The sequence below is a fragment of the Vigna unguiculata genome, chromosome 10 (genome assembly GCF_004118075.2).
Source record: "Vigna unguiculata cultivar IT97K-499-35 chromosome 10, ASM411807v1, whole genome shotgun sequence".
NCBI classification, from domain to species: domain Eukaryota; kingdom Viridiplantae; phylum Streptophyta; class Magnoliopsida; order Fabales; family Fabaceae; genus Vigna; species Vigna unguiculata.
Window position 1 is genome coordinate 13,598,045 of NC_040288.1, and position 18,681 is coordinate 13,616,725.

Genomic DNA, 18,681 nt, shown 5'->3' on the forward strand with positions numbered 1-18,681 from the left:
AAATCTATTGGTAATTACCGAAATCCGTCGGTAAATTTGTTGCATTGTTCATCTTCTTCCTCCTCTCTCTTTCAATTTTTTTTTTTCGTTTTTTTTCGTGGTCGCCGTCGCTGTTATCGTTGCTGCCACCGTCGTCGCCACTGCCATCATCGTCGCCGCCACCGCCACTGCTGCTACCACCGCCGTTGCCGTCATCTTCTTCTTCATCCTCTTTCTTCTTCTTCTTCTCCTTCTTCTCCTTCATCTTCTCCTTCTTCCTCTTCTTCTTCTCCTTCTTCCTCTTCTTCTTCTCCTTCTTCCTCTTCTTCTTCTTCTTCTTCTTCTTCTCTTCTTTCTCCTTCTTCCTCTTCTCCTTCTTCTTCTCCTTCTCCTTCTTCTCCTTCTTTTTCTCTTTCTCCTTCTCTTTCTTCTTCTTCTCCTTCTTCTCTTCTTCTTCTTCTTCTCCTTCTTTTTCTTCTTTTCTTCTTCTTCGCGTCTTCTTATAAGGTGAGATTTGGGCGGAAAAATTCCCGCTTCTTTTATCGATAGCTAAATCCGTCGGTAAATTCGTCGATAAAAAAAATTAAATTATCGACAAATTTTATCAACAGATTTTGAGTTATGTAAGTATCGACAGATTTATCGACGAAAAAATTCGTCAGTAATTCAAATTTGGGCGAGAAATTTCCCGCTTCTTTTACCGACAGAAAAATTCGTCGGTAAATTTGCTAGTAAAGAAAATTTGAATTACCGACAGATTTTACCGACGGATTTTTCTGTCGTTAAATAAAATTTGTGTTAACAACAAATTTTTTCATTGGTAATTAAAATGTGATAATTCGACGAAAAAATTCGTCAGTAATTTCAGTTTTTTTGTAGTGCATCTTCGTTCCTACTTTTTATACAAAAAATAATCACAAGCGGTATGCAAAATAAATACAACTTACCACCACGCACCTTTTGAAGAAGCGACCCCAATTAGATTGCACCACAAAAATGAAACCCACAAACTTACGCCACTACAACGATGACGACACTACAAACAACAACAAAAATTCCTCCTTTACACCACAATGGATATGAATGCCGAACCGTCGAAGCTTTCGTCCAATCGGAAAAAATCCACACTGTTGCAACAAAGAAGAAGAAGAAAGGGTTTTAAAAAAATAGAGGTTGAAGATGAAGAATGACGGTTGAAGATGAAGATTTCTGATTGAAGACGATGAACAAGATGCTCTTTAGTTCAACCATTTGCACTTGCGCTTTCTGGTTTTTCTCCTTCAATTTTCACTCCCACTTTTTACTTATTTTTCATCCAGCTTTCTTCAAAAAAAACTAACTTGAAAATTGAAAAACATATGCTACGTCATGTTGTGAGATAAGTTATCAAAAGGTAGATATTATTATATCATTTTCCTATAATATAAATGTATTGTAACAAAATGAGGCGCAAAAAGAAATAAAACACTAGTGCAAGTTTGTGGACATAGGTTGTTGTGGACAATAATAAACAACTTTAACCTAATATTCATTCACCATCCTTTTAACCTTTATTTTTCTTCTTTTCCACTCTTCCTTTACAAAAGTATTTACATGAGAAGAATTTATTCAATAAGCCTTTAGTTAAGCTTTTTACGGAAGCAACCCTCAAGTCCTCCATGGATTCCACTCGAGGAGAGATCGACCCAACAGCACATGAAGATTCGTAACTAGGAATGCTCAAATTCGGTGCATGGTACTGCTCTACTTTTTCATCAATTTCCTCATATATAAGATAAATTGTCGTCATGTTAACAGTTAATCTGCTGCAGAAAACAACAACAATCTGCACATTGTTTCCAGGCTCGATGTTTGATAGTACCCTCTGCCACTCCTCATCATCAAACGACGCTAATGCATTTCTCTTGTAAAGCTGAATGGTGCTCTTTGTGTGATTTATCACCAACAAATTTTTCAGGCCATCTGATGTTATACTGTCAGAGGAAGAATAATGGATATGACACATCATTGTCTTCAAGTTACGCCCATTCACTTGAGGAATTTCAAAAGTCACAGAAGAACTTTCGCTGCTGAAGGTTAACCAATCTGGATAACAATCTCCAGGTAGCAAACAATCACCCCCATCACTCGTAGTCATATTCTGTCAACATAAAGATATATATGCTGTAAGTTTATCAATCGATGCATTAATACCACTTATTATAAATTCATCAATTTATGATATCACAAGATAATAACTCTTTTATCATGAATTAAAATCATGATATTTTTGTCAAAAAGTATTCTAAACGATGACAACTTGCATGAAAAAAGTAAATTGTTAAAAAATTTAATGTTATGCATAACAATATCATGTTATTATTCTCTTTCTTTTAGCTGATGGCAACTTTTAATAGCAGAATATATGATGGCACCTAAAAAAATCTTCTATGTTGTTGAATAATAAAGTAATATGATTAAAATAGCATCTTTAAACTTTTATGTTTACAGGGTATAACTATACACTTGCGCATAGAATTGGTGCATTAAAAATAATTCAATTGCCAAAAAACAAGCGAATTTTCAAACCATAATTTATGACAAATATTTATATCACAAAAACATTACAATTAGATGCATTTAAAGAGAAAGGAACCTGTAAAATTCTCTGTTTCAGGATGTGTGTGATTTCCCAACTCCTTCCCATTTGAATTAAAAGTGTCTTCTCAAACAATTTTGATCCTGAGTTGCATTCAATTAATGTAAATACATTCTGCAGTTGTGATGCTGTTGCAGATGACTCAGATTCTACAGAATTTGTCGCATTTAAAGCCTCCAAAATACTCGTTGTATCTCTAGAAAGTTGAAGATCTGAGCCACACTCTATCCAAAGACTTTGAAGCTTTGGAAGCTCCTCAGATATATAAGATAGCTGATTGGAACTGCTATTTTGTACATCTAAAGAAACAAGAGAAGACATGTCCACGAATGTTTGAACACGAGAAGAGAGACTATTTACCGGTGACATCCAAGACCAAATGATAGAGGGAAACACATTGCGTGAGAATCCTTCATAACCACACAATGAAATATATCCAATACTTTTTGATCTAACTATCGAAAAGGGCACCCTTGTTATTCCAGTATTGTCAGCAACAAGGGTTGTCAAGGACTCCATCTGTTCTATGTCCTCTTCCAACTTATCAATCTTTAGACAACCGGAAAGAATGAGTGTTTTAAGAGATTTCAACTTATAGATACTTCTTGGAAGGTTACGAAGGCTAATACAATCTTGAAAGTTTATCAGTAGAACTTTAGTGAGATGACCAATGGTATATGAAACTTCAGACAGTCTTGGACAATCCATGAGTACAAGCTTTTCAAGATTAGGCAAATTTAGAAAGTCTGGAGTCTTTGTTAAATAATGAGAATGGCTAAGATTAAGAATTTTCAACTTCTCCATTAGCTACAAAAGAAGAAATACAATGGACATAAATTAGATAAATAAACGACAAAAATAAATATGAAAGCAATTAAAATGTGATATATAGTGAAGTGGGATATTAAATATATACTCATGATTCCTTTGTTGTAGTTCTATTATATTTTCGTTCAAGTAAAGTTGACCATAGTGATTGCACTGAAATAAGCATACATCGCTCATAAAATAGGTTGTACTTGTCTGGATTTTCTCTGAAGTTTGTGATTTATTCCTTCAATATGCTATTAGAGTGGTACGATGATTCAATCTTCTAATGCTACTTAACGAGGCTTCCAATCATTTGAGGAGAAGTCAGAAGACTTACTTTGGTCTGGACTGTTTAGACTAGAACCAATCTCAGGCTGGTTTACACTTGACAAACTTGTTACATATACCAAAAAATTCATATTATTTTTTTATCATAAAAACATAGCATGACTTGCTGGAAAATGTATAGACTTGCTGGTTTTATAATAAATAGAATGTCTTATTCCTTTCTTGAAAATCAAATTCCTCATACCATATTTTCCTAAATGATTACATATTTCATGTCTCTCCTAGGGTATTGTAGTGCAAATTAGGTTGGTTGTCATATCGACACAAATCTCGATCCAGTGCAGGAGCTGAATATAAATCTATGCCTATGAAGTTGGTAATGGATGTACTGATGGTTTTGCAAATACCGATTTTGTTAAAAGACTTGATTTTCTTTGGTTTGATGCTTTACCTTCCCGTGTTCGTTTTTTATTTTTTTAGTAATCTTTTAAGCCTTTGGTTAGCTGTTTGGATACTGTTTATTCGTTTAGTTTGGTTCCTTCATGCTTCTTATCTTTTTTCTCTTTTATTGATTTTTCATGTGGAATGTGATTCATGAAACTTTAAGATGCCAACCTAATTGGGATGATAATGTTTCATAGTAATGCCTAATATGATGTAAATAAATACAAAGCAAAGAATGAGATTCAAAACACTAAATTAATACCTGAGTTGCTTTCCACACCATGGTAATCTTACTGTTCTCTAACTCAATAGAAACTAGACTTCCTTGATAAAAGTTTGTTGGTATGAAGGCAAAAGGAAATCCATGCCAACATAGCCATCTAAGGTCTTTGGAAAGATATTCAAAATCTCCCACAAGTTCTACACCAGAAAGTTGCATCAACCTGAGTTTCTTCATGTTCATAAAAGCCTTGGTGCTTAGAGATTTTGTATTACTTCTTGGTAACTTCAAACTCAATCCCTCAATATATTTTGTTCCCTATCACAGAAAACGAACGATAAAATACGCATAGATAAAGATATATGGCAGTTAAAATCCTGATGAAAAAAACCATCTGTTTTTTCTAGGAGATAAGAGGAAACAAACAATTCACAACCAAACAAATTGTAAAAATTCTTGTGACAATCAATTGAACAAATGAATACTAATAACAAATTCATAGATGTATATTGTTTCCATTAGCTTCATATATTTGTAATACTAAAATAATAAATGAAGGTCTCACAGTTTCTTTTGATAACACATCAAGCACATCCTCATGAAACCATAACCTGCTACGCTCCTCAAGCTCCATTGGTGATTTTGAACGAATAATTTCCCTTCCCATGTCTCGTAGCAAATCATGCATTCCAAGTCGGTTCTTATCATCCACAGTTACAAGACTTCGCTCTACCAAGACACGTATTCCATTTTCTGCAAAAAGTCCACAACCATTCAATATATGTATAACATCATTTCGATCTTTTCCTATAAAGAAACATGTTATATCAAGAAATGTTTCTTTCTCTGTGTCATCACTTAAACCATCATAGCTTATTTTTAACTTCTCCTGCACTTCATCGTTAGGAATTTTCCTGAGTTTTTCTAATACACTCTTCCACTCTGTTACTTCCATATCAAACAAATAAGACCCAAGGACTTCAAGAGCAAGTGGCAATCCCCCAGCATAAGCAACTACATTTCTTGAAAGTTCAATAAAATCTTCTTCAGGACTTGCTTGCTTGAATGCATGCCAACTAAAAAGCTCAATAGATTCATCTACATCCATTCCTGTCATTGCAAAAACTTGGTCAACTCTTTTTCCTCTAAGTAAATGTATGTCTCTTGTTGTGATGATTATTCTACTCCCAGAACCAAACCATTCACGACTTCCACACAAAGCATTTAATTGTTGTAATTTATTTACATCATCAAGTATAAGAAGTATCCTTTTATGGCGAAGTCTTTCTCTTAATATGATTTTTCCTTATTCAATGTTATGTATCTTTGTATTGTGTTCTTTCTGGATATCGAATAGAAGTTGTTGTTGTAAACAAACGTGGCCAGCTTCTTGCCCCCAAACCTCCCTAATATCTGCAAGGAAACTCCTTCCTTGAAAATTGCGGCCAATCTTATTGTAAATTGCTTTTGCAATAGTTGTTTTACCAATGCCTCCCATCCCCCATACCCCAAGTAGTAGAACATCCTTTGATTGTTTTTGTTCTAGTAATTGAACTATTTCTTGTACTCGAGATTCTACTCCAACTGGATTATTGGCAACAAACAACTCTGTCTTGTCTAACAAACTTGTAACATTTTTAACAATATTTTTCACAGCTTCACTTTCATTCCTGCAACAAAAGCCGTGCTATATGCATCAAAATAAAAGGAAAATTTGAGTAAAAAGTTATGCTTGTGCAAGTGTGTGTTGCTTCATTAAGTTCATCAAATGCACCGTAGTTTCATTATTTGTTTTTTGAAAACTATGTTGTAGCACATATGTCAATAACTATCCTTCATTCTACATGACCTGTGAATGATAAAATTAACGAGGAAAGGAAATACAGCGAAAAGGTTGATTTAAAAGGTTAATAGCATATATAAAATTTGTGCATTTATAATAGTGTTATACATAAAACTTTGAACTATAAAGTAATGGTCTTTCAGTAAAAAAAAATAATAATAATAATGAGAGAAAGTATGAATGTTTCATTACCTAGAATTGAGGATTACAACTCCGGAGATGGCAGCAGCCTCACGAAGTGCGTCCCTATGCTTCTCGATATCGTTGATCTCATCATCCTTCATTACTCTTCATACATATTATGAATTTCATGTGTTAGTTTTAGAGACAATGTTCAGTAAAAATTGGAGAACGTAGGTTTTCGTTACCTGCGGTGCTGGACTACGAAGCTCGAGATGCCAACAGCGTCACAGAGTGCGATCCTCCAATGTTTCGCAAAAGTTTCTATCCGATTGTAAGCCTTCAGCATTTTAATACTTCCATACATGTTATGAATTTAATAAATGTTAGCACCAGAGACGATGTTATGAATTTAAAGTGTTTCAGTTATCCCTCCAAGAGGAGTGGTAATGGGAGGAATCTCTTCAACACTCTTTCTTACTTTCATTTTGCTATTTGTTAACATTTATTACAACTTGCAAATTTTAAATAGGTTTAATTTCTAAATTATGAAAAAGGTTCAGAGAGAAAATATGACAACGGAGTTAAATTGTTTACCAATACAAACGGTTTTCAATTTTATTATTTTAGTCATAAAGCTTATATAAGTTACCTATTCAAAATTCATTTTACAAAAATCCCGATCTTTATATGTCTGTAAAACTCTTTTTTTTTTTTTTTTATCTATTTTCCCTCTAAATGTCTTAAATAGTCATTCATCTTATCACAGAATGAAGTCCACCTTAGATATCCTGCTAGAGAGTATAGCACTTTTGTCCTAATGTCATTTTTTAATAAATCTTTATTGCCCTTCTTTCCTGAGTTAGTTTTAGGGAAAACGATGCACCGTTAAGATAAGTTGTTAGGAATAATTTAAGTACGAGTAAATGATCCGCATTAAGTAGAAGAAATAAAAATTAAATATTGTATAAGACGAAAAACTCATAAATTTATTAAAATACGGTAAAATTATATATTAATCATGTGATTTATTATCGTAAACATAGTTATTTGCAGGGAGGGACTATATAAAAGTTTCATCTTGTAAATAAAGTTTACATTCTATAAAAGATATCGTGATTCTACTAATGGACGTGAGTTTACTAATATTGGACGTGAATATTATATGTATATTAATTTACCTCACGGTGATTAGTAGTAGATATTTGTTCATGAGATGTCAAACAAAAATATAAACAATTATATTAATAAACAAATTTCAACTAATTGTAGTGTTTTGAAAATAAAAAAAAAGTTCTAAGAGAGTGACTAAAGTTTCTCTTACCACGATACATAGACCGCATCTGTCGCGACGTTAGCAGCCTCAACAAGTACCTTCATCCAACGCTCCAAGTCGCGTTCTATTTGAGTATCTCTACTCGATACATTTTATGAATTTCATAACGTTACTTTTAAGCAAAATAATGTACAGTAAAAATTTGAAAGTTGAAACTGTTACACTTACTTGGAATATTGTCGTTTATCCTCCAATATACCATAAGCCTCATGAATTTTCTCACTCCAATGATTCCGGAGTTTCCATATCTCATAATCAATCACCCTCATTCTAAAACTTTATACATGTTACGAATTCCATAATTATGTTACTTTAAAAAAAGTGTACCGTAACAATCTAAAAACAGAAAGTTTCAATTACCCTTTGGAATCTAAGACACCACCAGCTTCCTCAGAAAATGCATCCTTCCAATATTTCAATTGGAGTTCTATTGCTTTAGTAATCTCAATTTCTCGGCTTCACACATGTGATGAACTTCTTTAATGTTATTTTTTGGAAACAATGTTTAGTGAAAATATGATTTAAACATTAAATGTTTCAATTACCAGGAATTCAAGATTGCGCCCCGTGAGATGCCAACAGCCTCAAAAAGTGCCTCCCGACAATGCTTCACTTGAAATTCTATCGCATCAGCAGTCTCCACTCTTGAACTGCATATATGTAATCAATATCATAAACAATATTTTTAGATCCCCATACATTGTATTGTCTCCAAGAGTAAGATTTCAATATCAATCTTCGTTCCTCAGTCATTGATGTTTGGTTTTGGCGGAGTTGGAGGAATCTCCATTACTCCAACTCTATCTATTAATTAAGAAGACAATTACACCATGCTTGAGAATTGAGGAGGGCTTGATAGCACCACGACATGTCCAAATTTCGACTAAGATAGATTTTTAGTGACTTTAATACTATATTATAAAATGAGTTTAAGCTTAACTTATTCTTACCAAATCGGCCTGTAAGGTAAAAGTTATCTTATTAATATACTATAATTTGGCGTTATCTCAATAGCTTAAAGTAGGCTTGAATTCATATTAGGCGTCATCATTAGTTATATGTTCACATTTAGAACTTCTTTTCTTGTTCATATTTTTTGTAACTAACTTGTAACTATCTTGCTTTGTTCTTGGGCATAATTGTTGGCTATAAATAAAGTCAAACTCTCTTGTAAACACACTTTTGAAAAAACAATGAAATGCTCTTCTATCATACATCTTCGAGAGTCTTGAGGGTATTCTATTCTTGCTTTGATTCTTATTTTGGAAAGCTTTATCAAATGGTGAATCCTCATCCCAGTTATCCTTTGGAGTTCTCTTTCAAAGATGGTATGTTCTCTATTACTTTCCATTTAATTCGTTTTCTATTTCCTCTATGTTTCTTCTTGTTTCTTGAATATGCAAAGCAAAAACACATGAAGTTACTACACTTTTGTCATTTCCTTTATTCTTCGATGACTTTTGAGTTCTCCAACACCACTTGAGTTTATCTAGATCCTTCGACCTTGTAAGAATTACATCAACCACTAACACAAAATTCGTCATCTGCGACACTGAATTCACGTTCGACATGTAGGCAACAAACATAAAAAATGTGTGGTGACATTTTTGTAAATAAATACTCAATATTTACGTCTGACATATAAAAGGCAGACATAAAAAAAGGTTTTTACGTTTGATCCTTATACGCCAGACGTAAAAACCACTTATAGGTCAAATGTAAATGTGCTTAATATAATATGCAACGCCCATTTTTCCCTAACTTTTCTCCCTACACAAAGCTCTCTCTCTCTCAACACCAGCAACGATTTCCTGCATATTAGCACTTCCATGGTGACTAGAACTTACATTTTTTTGGCATTTTTAGTGTGTAGTTCACAAGGAAACATTCCTTCGATTATTTTTGTATTGAGGATAGTTTTCTATACTTCTCGTTGGTCTACGTGCATTATTGTTCGCCTTGTTTGTCTTGAATGCGAGTTTTATAATATTGGGTTCAGACTTTGTTAAACTAGATTTTACATGCATATATATATTAGTTAAAATGTAAAAATTCATAGAAAAAATAATTCTATATGTAGATATTAAGTGAACCATAGTTCTCGTTTGAAATTTAGTGCAAATGATTAAACTTTAATCATTTAAATCTTGAATTGTCCGATGGGACAGTTTGGAAAAAATATTTTTTTATAATTTGTTAACATGTGCACATTGTAAGCCTACGTATAAATTTGATAAATTTTTGGTTCAGACCATTTTGTGTTATTCTCCAGATGCATACTTGATTGTAGTCATAAGTGACCATTTCCTTTTGTGTACTTTGAAGATTGATGCGAAATGCTGTCGAAATTTTATCAATATATGATGATAGATTTTTGTGTACGAGATAATGAGTTATGAAAATGTATTTTTGAATAGGCAGGCCTCACCTGGTGAGGACTTAAAAAATGTGAGAATAGTGGAGTTTGTTACTAACATGGTTATGGATCATAGCTAGATGAATCCATATCATCTTAGTGAAGACTATGAAAAAGGATAGTTAAGTTATTGCAATATGCTCAAGAACACTCTAGACCTGTGAACATGACATACTATTGTCCTTGTATTCACTATTTGAGTTAGATAAGTCATTATTTGGGTGAAATGCGTGATCACCTCTGTTCATCTTTGCTAAAGTAAGGTTTTATACAATTTGGACTTGGCATGGAGAAGTATTAGACAACCCTACTACATTACAAATAACAAAATATGTTGAAGAGTGGATGAATGATTGTTTAGAGGATATGATATGTGATATTGGTGAAAAAAAATTGGAAGAAATTATTTGTGTGATTCTTTAAAATCTTATTTAGAGGAACAAATGTACCCAGGATGCATTAATTTACACGATTTTCTGAAACGTTGAAATTGTTTAGTTTGGAAGCAAGAAATTGATGGACTAATAAAAGTAACCCTTATATCATTGCTTGGATGCCAAGGCACCTTGAAAAGTGCATGCATCTTCACTCTTGAAGAAGATTCTTAAAGCTTTTTCATTTTTTTTTTCAGATTTCTTGTAGTTTCTTTCGCTAGGGTTAACTCCTCCATTCTATAAATAGGATTGACTCAAGCTTTGTAAAAAAAATATAGAGAATTTATGCCAAATTTGTAGCTCTCCTTTGTTCTAAGTTTGCTAGGATATGTTATCTTCTTAACTTTTCCTAGACATTTTCCTTGATGGTGGGCTCAACCTCCTTCAAGAAGCACATCTAAACCACTCTCCAAACTCCATTCTATTCATCATTTCATGATTCCACGTTTAGGCGGATCTTCTTCATGGAGTCTCCTTAAACCTTGTGAAGTGTGTTTCCATCATTTGACACCAAAGCTTTTTAGTCTTCCATAAGGAGGCAGTACTAACAATTTACATATATTAAATCTTGAATTGTTCTGTTGGACAATGGACAGTTTAAGAAGATTAATCACTTTTTCATAGCCTGAAGTGAATTAGGGTGATATTTATTAATGTTAAGTTAACATATATTATGATAAATCTGGTAACATGGATTTTAGGTTTATTTTAGTTTTGTATAAATAAAATTGGAGATCTAGTTCCTTTGGTTTAGATCTTAAGATGAACTATAGCAGTAAGTCCCGTGTCATTGGCAGTATGCCTATCTTACCCATATTTGTGTTAAGATTTAGATCTAGCAATCAGAAAAAAAAAAGAGTTTTTGTAAAACCAGATTTATTGGATATATGGAAATTTAACATTGATAAATGATGCCTTATGAAACCAAATGAGGGTGAGATACAATATATCATACAAAATGAGTAGTCTCCTTCGATCTCTTTCTCGTCATCTTCCTATTAAAAGTTCTGCTTCCTTCTCCTCTTCTACCTCAAATAGGTCAAATCAAAACTTGCTCACTGAGCATAATCAGACACAAGAGGAAATCCCTCCAAGAAATAATATCTTCGAAGAAGAAGTTTGCTTTGAAGATATTAACCAAGCAATAGATAATTGAGAAATACTGAAGATTCCACAGGATGAACTGTATATCCCAGAAGAAAACAAACCTGTCCGAAATTCGGATTACATAATCAAAACAGCGGAAAATAATATTTCGTTTGACCTTGAAGCCGGAGAAGAATTTCATCTTCTCACAAAATAATCAATGGTTGAACATGCCAAAAAATACAAATATTTACACATAGGATGTTTCAAGTAGCAATTAAACCTTTAGTTAGAGAAGGTCTTAACGCCTCAATTCTCATGTGCCTTAGAGACACTACACACAATGATTTTCATGATTCCTTAATAGGAACCGTACAAACAAGTCTTGGACATGGTCATGTGTATTTCAATTGTTTTCCCAACAAAACGGTGAGTCTTTTGGATAAAAATATTCTAGACTCATTATTTCTAAACATTAGGCTTCATGGTTTAAACATGAAGGAGGGATCTATTCCCGCAACATTACTATATAGAATTCAGTACAAGGTTATGAATACATGTAACTCCATAGTTCTACTGAAAACTACCGATAGGGAAACAACCTTATTTGTCATTGACATGGCCAAAGCTAATGTCACAATTCCTAGGCTCATCAAATGGGATGAAGTTGATTTACCCACTTCTTCATCTGAGACAATGTCTGCCCAGGTTTTCTGGGGAAGTGTAGTTAGTCCTTGATCTTGAAGAGCTAACAACGTTTGAATTGGGATAGCATAATCTAGTTTGGTTTGTTTGGTTGGAAGAGGTTGGTTGGATTGATGACCCAATGATTTCTTTTCATTTTTTCTAGATTGATGACCCTGATTGGTTTTGTTGGGTTGATGACCCAATTTGTTTTGGAGTCTGTGACCCTAATGATTTATTTAGGCCAAGTATGCCCAGTTTAATACCTCGACTTCTTGTCGAAGCTAATGCTGTCTTTTTAGGCATGTTCGTCAACTGGCTTTTCCCTACAAGTATTCACGAGTGAGGTAATCAGGGAGAGAATTCGAGGTGCCTCTGAGATATTCTATTTCAAAATCAAAATCACTTAAAATAGCTTGCCATCTTGCAAAAATTTGTTTTGATGTTAAGTTTTTAATGTCTTTTTGTAAAATGTCTTTTGCAAATTTACAATCGACACGAATTAAAAATCTTTGGTTGAGCAAATCAGATTGAAATTCTGTAACACAAAGAACAATTGCTAAAATTTCTTTCTTAACAGTCGAATAATTCTGTTGAGCAGGATTTCAATGTTTAGAAGTATAAGCAATTACTTATTCTTTTTTATCATTTCTCCATTTGAAATCTCCTAAGTTTTTACACTTGAGATTTGATAATTTGGATATTTCCTAAATATTATTTATATGCATTTTCTTTATTGCAAATGCCATTTGATATTCTAAATGTGACTACAGTTAAACATAAACGTCTATCTTTGATCATTGAGAAATTTTATGATTTTAAGACAAAACTTACATTTAGATATATCTTTGGAGCTAAAAAGAATGAAAATTCATGTGTCAGATACATGGAAATTGATGAAGAAACCTGACATCTGTTTGTTGAGATTCGTACATATAAGGGATGGAGGTTTGTTTACTTTAAATCATCCATTTTCCCATTGATAATTGTGTATAGGTTGAACTAATTCATAAAATCAATTTTATATTATAGGGTGTGAGGGTGAAGGCCTAAGGGATAGGCGCTCAAAATAAAAACCCACATATATTGTCTCGTAGTGGGTATATAAAACTTATAAAAGAGATAATAAAGGAAAAGGAAAAATCTAGGCCCCCACCTTCAAAGAATGATTGTGTACAACCTCCTTCACCACCATCCCATCATGAGAAATGAAAGTTAGCCCGTATACGATCATCGAGTTCCTACATTTCCAATACCACAAGACAAATATCTGAAAGAATTATGAGATATAACCTTTCTTTGAATAATATTATAATTTGATACAAATTAGATGTTAAATTTCTTTTGTTATGTTGTAGGACTCCTTGATTGAGCAGAACTTCCAAGGTAATTTCACTCTTGAAGATCATCATGACATACTTGCTATTGTTATTGGATGATCTGAGCACCCTAAACAAGTACGTGTTGTTGGATTAGGAGTGGGCATTCGCTTGTATTTTGAAAGCTCCCAACTTCAGACTTTTAGCGCACACAATGTTGAGTATGAAGAAAGGCTAATGAAGCAAATCACTCAAAAGGTTAGAGCGTAACTCTATGATGAAGTCACTAAGCAAGTGACTAAAAGGGTTATGCGCCTACGAAATTGTATTTGGCCAACCACCTCTTACATATCTTTCATATCTGCCAAGAGATTCTAAAATTGAGTTGGTGGATATAAGTCTTCAAAAGAGGGAGGAGATGCTCAGATTATTGAAGTTCCACATTAAATGTGCTCAAGAGAGGATTTAGTAGCTTGTTGACAATCATAAAACAAACAGGAAATTTTAGATTAGGTATAAGCTTTATGTGAAGTTACAATCTTATAGACAAATTTCAATGGTATTTAGGACTTGTGGTATGGTAGCCCCTATGTTTTTTTGGACCTTTCCTCATTTTGGATTGCATACAAGTTATAATCGCTAGCTTATGTTTCTCAATTAAGGAAACAAGTTGTTAATGTCCTTATTTCTACTACGTTACCCTCTGCATCAATGTTAGAGGATATTACAAGAGAACCTAAAGCTATTTTGGATAAAAAGACATTGAAAAGAAGGATCGTTTTGTGACCAAAGTATTGATGAAATGGAAACATCAATTATTCAAAGAAGCTACTTGGGAATTCTACTTTGATTTGAAGGAGTTCAATTCTTGAGGACAAAAATGTTGTTAAGAGGGGAAATTTGTTTTAGGCAATTATATGTAGGGCATTTTCGTAAATTCAATTATGTCAATAAGTTATGATCACAACAGAATCTAGAACGTTCAATTTTTAGGGAAGCTGCATTGTCATTCTTAAGGATGACAACGGGTCAGGTCGGATCAGGCATGAATACTATCAACTCACAACCCGACCCGTAACAAAAAAAAAACATCTACCTGTTATCCACCTGTTTACCCGTCACGTACCCATTTAAAAAATACCCATGGGTATTTTAAAATTCACGGATACCCGTGAATATTTAAAAAAAAATATTTTATATTTTTTAAATAAAAATAAAATTACAACAAATATAAAATAAAATTTAATTTAATTTAAATTTAATCAAATTAAATATAAATTAAATTTTAATTGTAATTAAATTTAACTTAATAAAAACATAAATTAAATTTTTATTTTATTATTTTGTGGATAATGGGTAGCTGCGAGTACAAATAATATTATACCTGCACCCATTCGCGGAACATCATAGTGATAGGGAGAGCCACGACTCCCCCAAAGCTTTTGGAATTTTTTTTATATATATTTATATATTTTTTAAAATTATAATTATATAATATTTATATTAAGTTTATATCATAGAAAATAATAATAAAAAATAAAATAAAAAGTTTAATGGAATTATTGATTTATAAAAGGGATTAGGGTTTTCTTTTTGCTATAAGATCTTTCTACCATGTAAGTTATTATGAAAGTGTGTGAGGAGAAAAATATATGAAGAGATAGATTGAGAAACAAAGGTCGTAGAACACATATGTTTAGAATGAAATATACATTTTTGCATGATCTCTCACAAATCAAGGTTAGTATCTTGTTAATGATTTATGTATGTTAGATTTATGATTCTTCTTAGGATGTTTATCCCAAATTAGTATAAACCCTAATTATGATCTTAGGGATTCTTTTATGAAATTGGTATCAACTTTAATTATAATTTTTCCAAAATAGCATAACCCTTAATTATGAAATTTAGAGATTTTGTGTTTTCCAGCTTATGGTAAATTTTTAAAGTTTTGAATATATACAAGAGAGGTGATAAATTTAGATTAGAAAGATGGTGATAAAGAGTAAAAGAATTTATTCTCTTTTGAAGGACAAAGGTTTGTAATAAAGATGAGAAAAAATTGCATCTACGTTAACTAAACTTGAGAAATTTCATGACAATGAAAAACAAATCTCTAAAGTTCCTAAAGTTACATATAATGAATTTAAAAATTCATTAGAACACGATTCGGAAAAAGCGTCCTCAAATGTTACCATACCCACCAAATTAAATTAATGAGGAACAAAGGACTTATCTAAAATGGTATTCATGGTTTGGTATCATGATATAATAACGAATGATAGTAATATTTTTTTGAATTATACTATTATGTGTGTTTGTTTGAAACAGAAGAAATGAAAAGCTTTTCTTTTTAACTAAAAAATATATATAAAAAATATATAATTTGGTACCTCTAAATATTTTGTTCAAGTTCCGCCACTAACCACACTCAATCCTTCTATAAATGGGTATATAAATGAATGTTAAAATATCCATTACCCACGAATAACAAATACACGCGAATATCAACTATCAATAGTAAATTTCATTCCCATATACATGTGAACACGGATATTTTTACCATCCTAGTCATTCTATCATATTTCAGCACACAAATCAATAAAGCGTTCGGTTCCATTCCTTTTCTTTGAATCCCTATGACTTCTTCGTTTCTTTATAATGTGAAGAATGTTGCATAGGATTGATTGAAACAGATGTATAATGTAACCTAGTTAGTATTATAACCTCTAGAGTGATGCAATAGCAATTTTATCTTGGCTAAAAAGAGATACAATGTTAAGTAAAAGTCTGAAAGCATACAGTGTTTCAATTACCTTGGATATAAGTCAAAATGGAAGATGGGGTAAGGCTTACGAAATATGACCGCCCAATGCTTCACGATGAAGTCTATCTTATCATCGATCTCCATTTCTCTAATTAATACATGTTTTGAATAATTTCATAAATGCTATTTGTGGAGACAATGTACATGGAAAATCTGAAAGCAGAACATAATTTACTACTCACCTAAATGGGATTTCAGCACCCATACAAAGTCTCTCCATCAACTGCTTCACGGGGAAGCTTATCCAATCAGCAATCACCGATTCATCCCTTGACACATGTCATGAATATCATAAATAATTATTTTGAAAGATAATGTTCAGTAAAATTTCATAAAGCATTAAGTGATTCTATTACCATCCCTTGGAGTCTACATAAGTTGGCGTCGTCTGAGCAACCTCTGAAAGTGCCTTCTTCCAGCTCTTCAGAGGTTTGTTTACCCTTTCAAACCTACATACACGTTACGAATTTCAAAAATTATTAACAGAGAATGTTCTGTAAAAATCTGAGGAAGCAGGAAACGTTTCATTGCCTGGAAGATAGGATTTCAACCGCTGAGAAGCCACCAATCTCACCAACTGTCTTCCTCCAAAGCTGCTTCCAATACAGCTCCTTTTCTTCATCCTCATTCCAAATCTTGCCATATAGGCGTTGAAATGCTTTCCCAAATTCGCCTCTTTGATGACGTACTTCAGAGGGATCAACGTCATAGAACACTGGAAGCACCACATGCCCTATGGTTCTGTGGCACTCCATTATTTTCTCCAACTCCTTCAAACACCACCGCGACTCTGCATAATTTTTCGAGAAAACAACAATGGAAATTGGAGAGTTTTCGATCGCTAGCCGCAGAGAGATTGAGATTTGCTTTCCCCGTGGAAGTGACTCGTCATCCTTGAAAACAATGATTCCTGCATTCTGAAGAGCGGCATAGAGATGCGAAGTGAAAGAAGCACGAGTGTCTTCACCCCTGAAACTCAGAAACACCTCAAAGTTTCTGCTGTCCTCGTACCGTTCACGAAGAAAGTCCATTTCCATCTCATCATCACCGCAATCTGAGTCAGACGGGGAAAACATGAAAGTTTTTCGTTGGGGAAGAACGAAAATGGAGCTTTAGGGAAACGCTTAGGGGCAAATCAATGTCGGCAAACCAGCGCCGACGACTTTGCTGCATCAACTTTTAATGGTCATAAAAGTGAAGTAAAATAATTGTACTTGCACACCACTGCGAATTCTTGTATTTTAAAGTTTTTCAATTTATTTATTATAAACAAAAAGAAAAAGTAGATTATTCTTTGGCATCTTACTTTTCATAATGAAAGAAAGAATAATTGATCTCGGTAAAACTCCTAGGTGGAATTTGTGAAATTTAATATAACTTTATGTACCGTACCTAGCCAAACTCAGTCAAGTGAATAGTACACACGTCAAAACCACATACCATCTAGTACCCGGGCACCACCAACACTAGCCACCTAGGCAGGTAGCCGGCCAAAACCGACTACTTGCCTAGAAGGCTAACTCACTTCAATGCACTCATGGAACCTGATTTAGGACCAGGCCCACTCATGGCCCAAGCTGGGGCCCAAGGCAGAGCCCAAGTCAAGGCCCAGCCCATGAGATGGTCAAACGTCATTAATGTCTATAAATACACGTGGATCCCATCATTTAAAGGTACGCATTCATTAATTGCTGGTTTGACTCTGAGAGCTTTGACTTACTTGAGCTTCGGAGATTCTTCTGCAGGTAACCCCTCCTGGGTTCAAGCCGACATCTATCGAGTGGGGAGAGGCCAACTGAGGAGATGGCGGACTACATGGTAAGGTGACTCTTGTGTCTGACTTCTTGTTTGTTCTCTGCAGGAACAATTGGCGCCCACCGTGGGGCACGAGACAAACACCCTTAGTACCCGCTTTTCTCTGAAGATGGTTTCTACCCGCAGCAAAGCTGGAGCTAGCAAGCAAGTTGACGCTGGTCCCTCTGGACCTTTTGGCGTCACCCCTGACTTGGCCGCCATCCTAGACGGCCAGATGAAGATGCAACAGGAAATTGCAGACTTGAAGAAGCGCAACGCTGAAGAGATGGAAGTGCTCAAACAAGAGAACTCCCGCCTCAGGAGGAGAATCGAGGCAGAAGCCGACCTGAAGGGAAAAGCCAAAGAGACCTCTGAAGCCGTGAAGTCTCCGGCTTTCCAACCTACAGAGGAAGAGAGTGAATACAACCCTACCCCCCACACCT

The 18,681-nt window shown here is 33.9% G+C and overlaps 1 pseudogene; it reads right to left on the bottom strand.

Annotated features, from left to right (window-relative positions):
* Positions 1–1,377: 1,377 nt before the first annotated feature.
* Positions 1,378–17,669, bottom strand: LOC114167056 (annotated as a pseudogene).
* Between the last annotated feature and the right edge of the window lie 1,012 nt (positions 17,670–18,681).